Raw genomic sequence first — 12,059 nt, forward strand, 5'->3', positions numbered from 1 at the left:
AGGGGAGACCATAGCCCGGCAGGCTTGAGGCTTGGCCGACTCTTCCTCCCTCCCCAGAGTTACCTGGGAGTAAAATCCCACTGACGTAATAGTTTCCGAGCACACCTGACTGGCGATTGGACGGCCCAGGCAGTTCGCTGCCTCCTAGGAGACGAGGAGGCGCGCTGGGGGTGCGGATGGGGTGACAGAGAAGCGAAGGGGCAGCTATGGGATCTGGCAGCTCCTAACTTCCCCCAGCTCTGCTGGGAAGGTTCGAAGTGGTTCTTCTTGGTCCACGAGGCCGACTCAAAGACAGGGAGAGCAAAGCGAGCCCCCTTGCCAAAATATAAGGGTGGCGCCTTGTTCACAGCACCCTTCTCCCCATTAAGCGCCCTTTCTGGAGAGGTGCGCTTTGGCCACCCTAGAGCATCGCCTTGCGCCTTCGCTGCAAGGGGAAAAACGGGGTCGAAAAGAGCCCCCTTTTCCGATTTAGGATAAATGCCTCATCCACCCAGAAATGTTTTCTGTTGCTGGCTGCTTTCTATCCTTGTTTTTTGTTTTTTTAAACCGCTCCCTTCACCGACCCTTTCCTTTAAAAAAAACAATTCCCCCCTGGTGTGTTTGGGTGGAGAACTTCCCTGCGGATACTGTCTTAAATCGGCTTGAAAAAGAGGGGTTGGGGGTGGCGGGGATGGAAAAACTGTAGAAGGGCCGTCGAGGGGAGCCCCTGGGATTATACCACCGACTTTCAACATATATATAAATTTGGTGCTATAAAAAAGGGGCGAGGGTAAAAGGCAGGAAAGAAGCCCTTTCCAGAAATAATACTAATCCCCGAGCCTTCAAATCGGCTTCCGATTATTTGCCTTTCTGGGCTACCGAGGGCAGCGGCGCCCCACGAGGTTGGACCTTAAAAAATAAAAATAAAAATCACTTTCCAGCCCCGTCGACTCTCTCCCTTTCCTTCGACGGGCGTCCCCAGATTCTATTTATATTGGAAAGTATATTTCTCGCTGGAAACGCTGAAAGAGCGCGCGGGCGCGCGCGCGGCGGGAAGGAGCCTCCGCGTCAGCTGCGTGCTTGATCCATTCCCCTTCCAAGACATCTCAGCCGTCGCCATAATGTGATGATAATTTAAAATGTTGTTTCTCCCCTACTGCTCACTAATCCTGTTCCTTTTAGTCGGGTTGATACTGACAGATCCGGAAGGGCTGCCCTTTCCCTCCTCACCTGCTGTTGCGTTTTTAAAGAGAGGAGGTATTAACCTCCGGTGGAAATAAATATTGAAACAAAAGATTTTAGCAACAAAGCCGCCAAATCCGAGCCTTTCAATCTTCCCCTCTTAATTTTCCCGCGTTCTTCAGCCGCCCGCTCTTTACTGATTTATTTTCTCCCTTCACTTCCATATTATTTCCTTTCAGCCTCTGACGCATTTTGAGATGGCTTCTCTTCCTCCCCCCTTTATATATATATATATAAACACGTTCTGAATTTTAACCAGATCAGTTTCCTTCAAATCACTTCAAACTCCCCCGCTCCAAATTTTGATAAGGGACCTCCTTCCTCAGAAAGTAAGATAAATAATAATAATAATAATAATAATAATAATAATAATAATAATAATAATATAATACAAACAGCAGGATGTAGTTACAGCTGGAATGGGTGGGTGGGGGAAACCCAGAGCGGTTAAATCGTAAAATTTGGATCAAGAAGCTAGAGTTTAATACATACACCCCCCCACACACGTTTATTAAAGCATTAGAATAATTGAAATTTGCTGCCGGAGCAGCCCCGATCTGTTTAAATAATTCTATGGGTGTCTTGTTGTGATAAAAGATTATCTGGAATTCTATTAAAGGAGCAGGAGCGACCGATTTCAAAATCCTATTTGGGGGACTTTCAATGACTATCAGTAATCTGATCGCTTCAACAGCCTCTTTGCCTGTTCAGCTTTATCTGAAAGTTTACAGCGTTTCAGGAGAATTTCAGCATTCTTTAAAAAGGAGAGAAAGAGAGAGAAGATACACACACAAACCCGTAGGAAAGCAGTACCTGTCATTCAAATTGGGATTAGAAAATATTAATATGAAGGGAATGCACACACACAAATATATATTTATATTTTAATAATAATAATAATAATAATCTGAAAACACCCTATTCAACTGGGGGGGGGGGAGTGTGCTGTTGAAAGTGGCAACCCTAGATACAGAGATCTAGATTTCGGATTTCCGCGTGCGTGAGTGTCTGCGGTTCAAATCTCACCTGCAGGTTATTTGAACAAACGATTCTTGTCTGTTTATGGCGTAATTACATCAACGAGCAATTCTGAATAAGGTAACGCTGGAGCCAAGTACTAATTAAAGGCTCAACATACCTCTGCCTCGCTTCTACAGGGGCTCTGCATTCATAGCCATGAATTAATGCCAGGTTTCCCCTTAATCCCCCACTTATTACAATTTTTCAGTTAATTTTAGACTGTTTAATATCATTCCAGAGCCTAATTTCCTTTGTTTATGCGCAAAGTATCATTTTTAATTGTCAGTAGATACTCTTCCCCTCTCCTGCGCGCGCAGAAGCCTTTGAAACGCCCAGACGGCACTAATTGCTGTTAATTTTCTTCATTAGTTTCATTTACTCTTCAACCTCTTAATTATTGTTATTATTGCTATTTTAAATTCCACCCTACTATTCTAGTAATCAGGATTTCTTCAAAGCGCGAGGACTAAGCGAGGTAAATGGGAAATATCCCTCCCCCCCGATTTATTTATTCCCTTTAATTACATTTATTAGGGTCGGAGGGTTGAGGTCAAGGAACCTTAAAGGAACCCTTCTTCATTTTTTAAAGGTGGAATCTAAACAGAACCTGCATGTATAGGGGCAGTCTACCTTAGAATATCAGCTGCTGGAGGTAGACAGATGGGGAATGGAGGGTGCAGCTGCCTGGACGCTGCTGAATGCAGGATTAAACCCACCTTTGGCCTGACCTAGCAACTCGGTTCTACTTTTCTTTCTTTTCTTTTTTTGATGTATTTTTATTAAATATTTTCTTGGTTTACAAAAGTATGTGCAATCTCTCTCTCTCTCCCTTCCCCCCCCCCCAAGTAACATTTTTTTACAGATCAGTTTCATTTGCTGAGACATTAGGAAGAAGAGGGGGAAAGAGGTGGGGTGGGGTCGGGTGGCGATGTTTCTATGATACTTAATATATGTGGGGTTTTGTGACTGCGTCGCTTGTGCAGGTTCTCTGCTATTCACTTTTGTGCTCCTTTGGTGGTGAGAGAGGTTGGGGTTGGCCTAGGGTGTGGTTGTTCCTCCGGTTCTTATTTTCTGAAGAAAGAACTGCAAGGTTCCGCCCTGAAGTTGCTGGTGTCAAGCCTTCTACTTTGCTTGGATAACGAGATTTGAAAAAGGGGCGGGAATCCCGGACAAAACTGTGAGGTTTTGCAGAAGAGGGTGGATGCTGCATGACGTCACAGCCACAGGACACGTGATGCATTAAAAAAAGTCCTTTGTGGCAGGGATAGGACACAGGTTGTGCCACTGCAGGTATTTGTTGGACTACAACTCCCATCATCCCTGGCTATTGGACATGCTGGCAGGAGCTGATGGGTGCTGAAGTCCAACAGCACTGGGAGCTCTCCTTCCCCTTCTGTACACCATCTATGAAAAGAAACCCCTTCCGCCCATAAGCAACTTCCTCTCTGGATAAATCCTACCAGCATATCAAATATTTCGTTTCCAGTTGGGTTGGAGAAGGACCAGCATCCTTTAGATGGTGAAGCTGTGGTGGATCAGTGTCTCCCAAACTTGGGTCTCCAACTGTTTTGGGACTACAATTCCCATCATCCCTGACCACCGGCTCTGCTACTTAGGGACGATGGGTGTTGTCGTCCGGCAACAGCTGGAGACTCAAGTTTGAGAAACCCTGCCCTAGATGTTGCTGGACTCCAGCTTCCATCATCCTCAGCCAGAATGGCCAACGCTCTTGGATGATGGGAGCTGTAGTCCAAAAACACCTGGAGAGCTTATGCAGGTTCTCCATTCTTGCTTTGCAACAGGTAACATTTGTAAGGTACGGTCAGCATTAAAGTTAAGAATCCTGAGAAGCAATATGATCTTCCATAACAGTCCATCATAATAATAATTTATTTATACCCCGCCCATCTGGCTGGGTTTCCCCAGCCACTTTGGGCGACTTCCAGCAGAACACTAAAATACAATAACCTATTAAACATGAAAAGCTTCCCTAAACAGGGCTGCCTTCAGATGTCTTCTAAATGTCTGGTAGTTGTTTTTCTCTTTGGCATCTGGTGGGAGGGCGTTCCACAGGGTGGGTACCACTACCGAGAAGGCCCTCTGCCTGGTTCCCTGTAACTTGGCTTCTCGCAGCGAGGGAACCGCCAGAAGGCCCTTGGCACTGGAACTTAGTGTCTGGGCAATGGATGTGAAACCATCTTGGACCACGACCTGGGATACCAGGGCTTGAATACTCAGCTCACTGGATGACCTTGAGGCCCAGTCACCATCTATCCTGCCTCACAGGGTTGTTGGGAAGGTAAAATGGGAGGTGGTAGGAGAGCCACACACACTACCTTCAGCTCCTTGGAGAAAAATGGTGTTCTATTAAGCTAACACATAAATTAAATATTACGTTCATTTAGACCAGTGTTTCCCAGACTTGGGTCTCCAGCTGATTTTTGACTACAACTCCCATCATCCTTAGTAGCAGGGCCAGTGGTCAGGGATGATGGGGATTATAGTTCCAAAACAGCTGGACACCCAAGCTTGGCCATGCCTGGTCTAAACCTTTCCGTGGTTGCAAGCCACAACTTCTGGAGGCTGCCATTTTGCACTGACTGGCAGTGGGCTTCAGAGAGCTTTCCCCAGTCTTACATGGGAATGCTGGAGCTTGAACCCTGGACTTTCTACATGGAAATCAGATGCCCATTATGACCCTCACCCTACAGCAGATTGACTTTTTCTTTTGTACCAAGGAGTATTCAGTGAGTTGACCCCCCCCCACTACCCAAAGTGAAGTGGTACAAGCCAGGAACAATCTTGCATTTGCTCTTTGACAAACTACAGAAAGAGCAGATTAGAAAGGGGTGTGTGTGTGTGTTTGTGTTCCTGCCTGTTTCTAGCATGTACCATATTGGATGGCAGGGGGTGCTGGTTGTGTGTGAGACACGGAACTGGCATGCTTGAAATCTCTCCCAAAGATTAAAAAAATAAATGTACCAGCAGAAAACTAGGCAGAACGAGGGGAAGGCAAAAAAAGAAAACCTCCCCCACCGACACCTGGACTTCTACATGCATGGAGCTTTCAAGTTTGGAAAACGTTCAGTCATATGACACACACACACACACACACACACACACACCCACACACCCACCCCACATTGAAGTGATGCAATCCATGTGCCATTTATGTGGACTACTTGTAAATTTGACTTAGAGGTGAGATTTAAGGCAGTATAAAAGGGCACAGTGCGGGCACTTAAGCTGGCTCGTCAAGTACCTTGTCATTGATTAGTTAAATAAACAGTAAGGGTTGGCATAAATTTGGTCCAGATCCTTAAAGAGAAAAGAAAACACACTTTTCTTTTGAGGACACAGTCAGGTGATTTGTAAACTGGTCTACATAAGAAGAGCTCGGCTCGACCAGGCCAGAGGTTTGTCCTGCTTTCGGGTTTTTCTACAGGCACGTGATTGACAGCTGTGAGAAGAGGATGCTGGCCTAGAGGGACCATTGGCCTGATCCAGAAGGCTCTTTACTCCAGAAGAATCCTCCTTACAGGATTACAGTGAAGGTGCTTGGAGGGGTAGACTGTGTCTGCATCTGTCTCGTAAAAACTAATGGCCATCATTTTTCTTCTTTTGGGCAAATGCCCATCAGAGACTCATATGTAGGGCATGGAGGTGACAGCTTTCCTCGACTGTTTATGCCCAGCTCCTGGTTTAAGAGGGGTGGGGACCTCCAGATATTGCTGGACTGCAACTCCCATCATCAGTGACTATTGGCTATGCTGGCCAGGGCTGAGGTCATTTCTGTTTAGGAAGGCTTTCTCTGTGGTGTAACCCAGCCATTTATGAAAGGTTACAGTAATTTTATATTTGATGAAATGTTTACATCACGGATCTCTTTCACAAGTGTGCATATACATATAATGTTACTCCTCCCCCCTTCCTGTTCAATCTCTTCCTTTTGAACAGGTCGTACCCCTCAGTTTCTACATTTCAGTCATGACTTTCACCCCACCAGGGTTCTGTAATGCCTGTTAGACCATATTTCCCATCTTGAATTAAGAGCCCAAGTTCTTCTTGCTTGGTTCCCATACTCTGTGCATTTGTATAGAGACAACTGAAACCAGGAATCATTCATCCACACACTTGCACTAGGTGAAAGCGTTTCTTTTTTTAGTAGGGGGTGGAATGCTTTAAAAATGACGTTTTTAAAAATAGGATTGTCTTTTAGTTTTTTATCTGTTTTTTATCCTTTTAGGCTGGTTTCAATTTGTTAGTTAAGTCAGTAACTAAATATATAAACAGACAGGTGTCTTCCTTAGCTGGGATGGGCCAGGACAGTTAAATTAGTAAAAAAAGTAACCAATAAATTTAATAAATAATATGATAATACCCCACAGGTATCTGAATAGGTAGCTGTTTCCTGCTGTATTTGTGATGAGACTTGTGTGAGATACATGCTTAAAAACTCATTTGACATAGGATAGGGCTGGCCAATGTTGTGCTATCTGGATGCTGTTGAACTCCAGATCTCATCAGGAAGCATGGCCAGTGGTCAGGCGTGATAGGCATGGTAGTCCAATGTTATCTGGTGAGCATTACATTGGTTACATGTGGTGAAGGAACTGGAGGCAATAAGTCTCTGGAAATCAGGCCTCAGGTGGGCTTAGGCATGTTGTTAGGGGACGGTCCAGGGGGGCAGGCTCTGGTCTTCTGAACTGGGTCCAGATCTCCTCCTCCTCCCTTTTACAATTACAAATATGTGTTTTTGCAAACTTTGCTTAAGGAATTGCTGAGTCACTGGAAAGCGGCCACCCACCACAATAATTTGTGAGAGCCAGTGTGGTGTGATGGTTAGAGTGTCATACTATGTCCTAGGAGACAAGGGTTTGAAATCCCATTCAGCCATGAAGTTCACTGGGTGGCCCAGTTTCTGACTCTCAGCATAACCTGAGGAAGGGAGAGCACCACTTTGAGCCTCCCTGGTGGCGTAGAAACATAAGAGATAAATAAGGTGGTATATAAAATGCAAGAGAAAGATCAAATAAACAAACACCATGTCCTGATGGCAAACTGATTTTCTGTGTGTGGATTTTTATGAAACCAAGAGAACAGCAACTGCACACAAGGGGGTAGTATTAGCTGATGCAGGGAAGCTCCAAGGTTTGAAGAGTTATATAAAAAAACGTTAAGGGACCCCACCCTTGAGGGGGAACTCCCCGCAACAGCCCAATGATACCTGGGCATGGAATAATGACTGGCTGTTGAGGAAACAACTCAGAAACTGTGGGGTACAGAATGGAGTGTACTGGAAAAGGGCGTGACTGGTTGGATATACCTGAACAGCAGCACTCTAGACCAGGGGTCGGCAAAGTTTACCTCACCTGGGCCGGTTCACTCCAATGGAGATCCCACCGTGGGCTGGATTGTGCACGTGTGTGAGCGTGCGTGCGGTTTCTGGCGTCTGCACAGATGCGATTTCCGGCACCGCAGAAGCGAGTCCCCGTGCCGCACTGCACTGGTTTAGTGCGGTGCAGGGGGACTCGCTGAGTGGGCAGCTCGGTTCAGGGGTGGCTCGTGGGCCGGTTAAATGACCCCCGCTGGCCGCTTGTGGCCCATGGGCCTTAGGTTGCCTACCCCTGCTCTGGACTGCAACATTTTGTTGCAGGCCCTACTTGCACTGTCTAAAGTAGATTTCCTGACTCTCTCTTTCTCCTTCCTATCCTCTTGCTATTCTGTCCCCCCCTTAACTCTTAGGACCTTCCCCCTAATTCCACTCTGGTTATCACTGCCACCAATGCCTCTCTGAATCCCCGCCCCCCCTTTCCTGCTCATTATCACCTTATGAAAAGTGTTTCATTAAGAAACACTGCTTTTGATTAATTATCGACAGAATGCTGACCAGGAAAAAAAGAGAGACAGAAATGAAATTAGTCTCTGACCCCGTCTGCATAACACTGAAAATTCATCACCTACCCTTTTAATATTGAAAAGCAGCCTCGAATTTTAATAGAAAAAAATAGTCTCTCTCTCTCTCTCGCCCCCCCAAATCTGAACCTCTCCCAGTCTTTATTAATGCCCCTAGGCAGAAACTGATATTGCTTGCAATCTGGCAGCCTTTGTACATTTTAAATTTATTATACAGAATGCACTTCATTTTCAAATATTTTTACTGTTTCTTTTTAATTTCGCTCACTGTTAAGTACAGATGAGGAAACCCTTTTAGAACATTTAAGTTATGGGAGAGTGGGGGGGGGACACACATAGAGGAGAAATCTACATGGAGATTGAACATAAAGGCTGTGCCCATCCAATAAATTTAAGTAGAAACAATTGTAATTGCCGCATTCACAACCATCCCCTTCAGACATCTAGACGATATCTGGAATGATAAAAAAAAGTATGATTGGAAAGGAACGGTGGGATTTGGAAAAGGATGGGCACACTTTCCCACTGGGCTTAGTTTGGGTCAATCCACAGAAGGGAGAAATTCAGAAGCACTCCTGCAAGGATCCCTGATAGGCCGCTTCTTTTGTGCATATAAGAGCAGGGGTAGGCAACCTGAGGCCCGGGGGCCAGATCCGGCCCAACCGCCTTCTCAATCCGGCCCGCGGATGGTCCAGGAATCAGCGTGTTTTTACATGAGTAGAGTGTGTCCTTTTATTTAAAATGCGTCTCTGGGTTATTTGTGGGGCACAGGAATTCATTCATTTCCCCCCTCAAAATATAGTCTGGCCCCCCACATGGTCTGAGGGACAGTGGACCGGCCCATGGCTGAAAAAGGTTACTGACCCCTGATATAAGAGGCATGCTACACCCACAAGCCCCAAAGCACTGCAAAACAGACCTGTGGAATTCATGAGGATATAGGAAGGGTGATGATGGATCAGATCACCTGGTCCAGAGATGGGGAACTTCAGGTGGGGCGGTGATGGGGCAAATGTGGTCCTCCAAGCCTCTCTGTTGGGACCTTGAGGCTCACCCTGGGCCATGCCCTCTCCAGGCCAAACCCTCCGGTGTTTCTCAAACTTGGGTCCCCGGCTGCTATTACAAGTCCCATCATCCCTGGCCCCTGGCCCTGCTAGCGAGGGATGATGGGAGTTGTAGTCCAACAGCTGGGAACTCAATGAGAAACCCTGCTCTTAGACCATCCCTCCTCCACACTGGCCTTGAACGCCTTTGCCTCGCTTGAGCTTGCTTATCTTGGAACAGTGATAATGTCTCTTGCTTGTCCAGGTGCAGCGATGTGGGTGGTTGGGGACTTGTAGAAACCTCTGAGTTTTGTGTGGCTGGAACGAATGTCACTGCCGAAAGGTGAGAGTCACAACTCATTGCATCCTTCTGGCCCCGCCTGCCATTGGCAAGTGGCCCCTGGAAAGCTGCTCATTAGCTAATGTGTCCCACAGTTGGAAAAAGGTTCCCCATCACAGTCTAGCCGAGCGTTCTGTCTCTGACAGTGGCCAGCTTGATTTCTTTCATTCTTTCTTTCTTTTTTAAGTCTACAAGCAGGATGAGACAGCATGTACCCCATCTCTATAGCTCAGTCAGCAGAGCATCTTAATCTCATGGTTATGGGTTCGAGTCCCACATTGGGTTAAAAGATTTTTTTGCATTGTAGGGGGTTGGACTGGATGACCCTCACATCCCCTTCCAACTCTACAGTTCTATGATTCCAATAGCCACTTCCCTACAGTTTTCCCTAAGCATCAGATAGACTATTCCTTAACATGGGGGTTCCATTTAACTATTACAGTGGTACATCGGGTTACATACGCTTCAGGTTACATACGCTTCAGGTTACAGACTCTGCTAACCCAGAAATAGTACCTTGGATTAAGAACTTTGCTTCAGGATGAGAACAGAAATCATGCTCCAGCGGTGCGGCAGCAGCGGGAGGCCTCATTAGCTAAAGTGGTGCTTCAGGTTAAGAACAGTTTCAGGTTAAGAACAGACCTCCGGAACGAATTAAGTACTTAACCCGAGGTACCACTGTACAGCAAATAGATTACTCACTCACATATTCCTTTTTTTTTTTAAAGGAGTCCTCTAAGCTAGTGGCCATCACTACACTTTGTGGGAGCGAACTCTGCAAGTTAAAAAAGTTGGCCTTTCGTCTATCCTGACCGTGCTTCCAATCAGCCTCATTAAGGAACCCCGCCCCCCCCAATAGTATTATAACCAAACCAGATGTTTGAACATATCATTAGTTCAGCCTGCTGCCAAGGCTCCTGTAAATAGTTAGGTCTTCATCGGAGGCTGGAAGCTGTGTGCGCCTGTGGGCCTCCCTAGAAAGGTCAGTCTAGGATACTGGCACCACAACCAAAAAGGCACTGTCCTGTCTGCTGAACCACCAGACTCAGATGGTTTGGAGAACCTGAAGCAGGGCTTCAGGTGTCAAACCAAGAATATGGAAAAACACATATGGGAGAGGCAGGACTTTAGGTCTTTCCATCCGAAATTGTTTAGGGCTTATTATAGGACAGAAGCCTACTCTCAGTCCATAGTCCCTAAGTCAGTGGAATGATTCCAGATTTAGAGAAGAAGGGAATGACTTCACAGTGAAGATATAAAGTCCTCTGGTGAAAGAATTTCGTGAAGCAAAGCACAGAAACTCCTTGAATAGACGTAGCTTTTGGATTTGTGAAGGCCCTACTGAATGGAGTCATTGAGGTCTTCTTTCCAAACTCAGGCACGCACCATACCTATATATTATCTCTCTTGGAAGTAATCAGAATGCTACATGCTTGCTTATGTACTTTTAAAAATAGGTCTCCCAATTTAGCTTGGATTACTGTGAAGCCACTCTGAAACCGTGGGTTGAAAACCCCCACCCACCAGCAGGGACCTCTCATGAATTCATAAGATAGGGGGGATAGCTCAATCGGTAGAGCATGGGACTCTTAATCTCAGGGTTGTGGGTTTGAGCCCCACATTGGACAAAAACGATCCCTGCATTGCAAGGGGTTGGACTAAGGACCCTTGCGGTTCCTTCTAACTCTACAATTCTGCATATCTATGATTGGTGCTTTGGGTTAAACCACAGAGCCTAGGACTTGCCGATCAGAAGGTCAGCGGTTCAAATCCCCGCGACGGGGTGAGCTCCCGTTGCTCGGTCCCTGCTCCTGCCAACCTAGCAGTTCGAAAGCATGGCAAAGTGCAAGTAGATAAATAGGTACCGCTCTGGCAGGTACCTGTTTCTGTGTGCTGCTCTGGTTTGCCAGAAGCGGCTTAGTCATGCTGGCCACATGACCTGGAAGCTGTACGCCGGCTCCCTCGGCCAATAAAGCGAGATGAGCGCCGCAACCCCAGAGTCGGTCACGACTGGACCTAATGGTCCCTTTACCTTTACCTTTACCTTAGTTGCTTTGTTGTTTAAGGAAGCACAACTGGACCTAACGGTCAGGAGTACCTTTACCTTTATGATTCTAAGAGCCTGGCTCCTAGGTTAGACCAAAAGGGACCAGTCTAATTCAGCATCCTGTTTTCACAGTAGCCAAGCAGATGTCTGTTGGAAGCCCATAACTGCAATGGCACCCTTGTTCCCACATCATCTCTTCAGCTGTATCATCACCACTGCCGCCACGATCTTTCTCAGCCAAAAGATTGCCAGAGCACTGCACGGGTTATACCGTATTGGCCTGAATATAAGCCTCATTTCCAAATTCTGACCGTGAAAAGTTCAAGCATGGCTTAAATTCACAACCTTATCAAAATTGGCTTTTACAATATCGCTGCTGAAACAGACATACGGTAAAACAGAACGGGTGTGAGTGCCTGTGGAATTTTAAGGGAGCGGCTTATATTTGGGTATTGTCTTTTTGTCTCTCCCT

The sequence above is a fragment of the Podarcis bocagei genome (genome assembly GCF_964188305.1).
Source record: "Podarcis bocagei genome assembly, chromosome: 14".
Taxonomy (NCBI): Eukaryota; Metazoa; Chordata; class Lepidosauria; order Squamata; family Lacertidae; genus Podarcis; species Podarcis bocagei.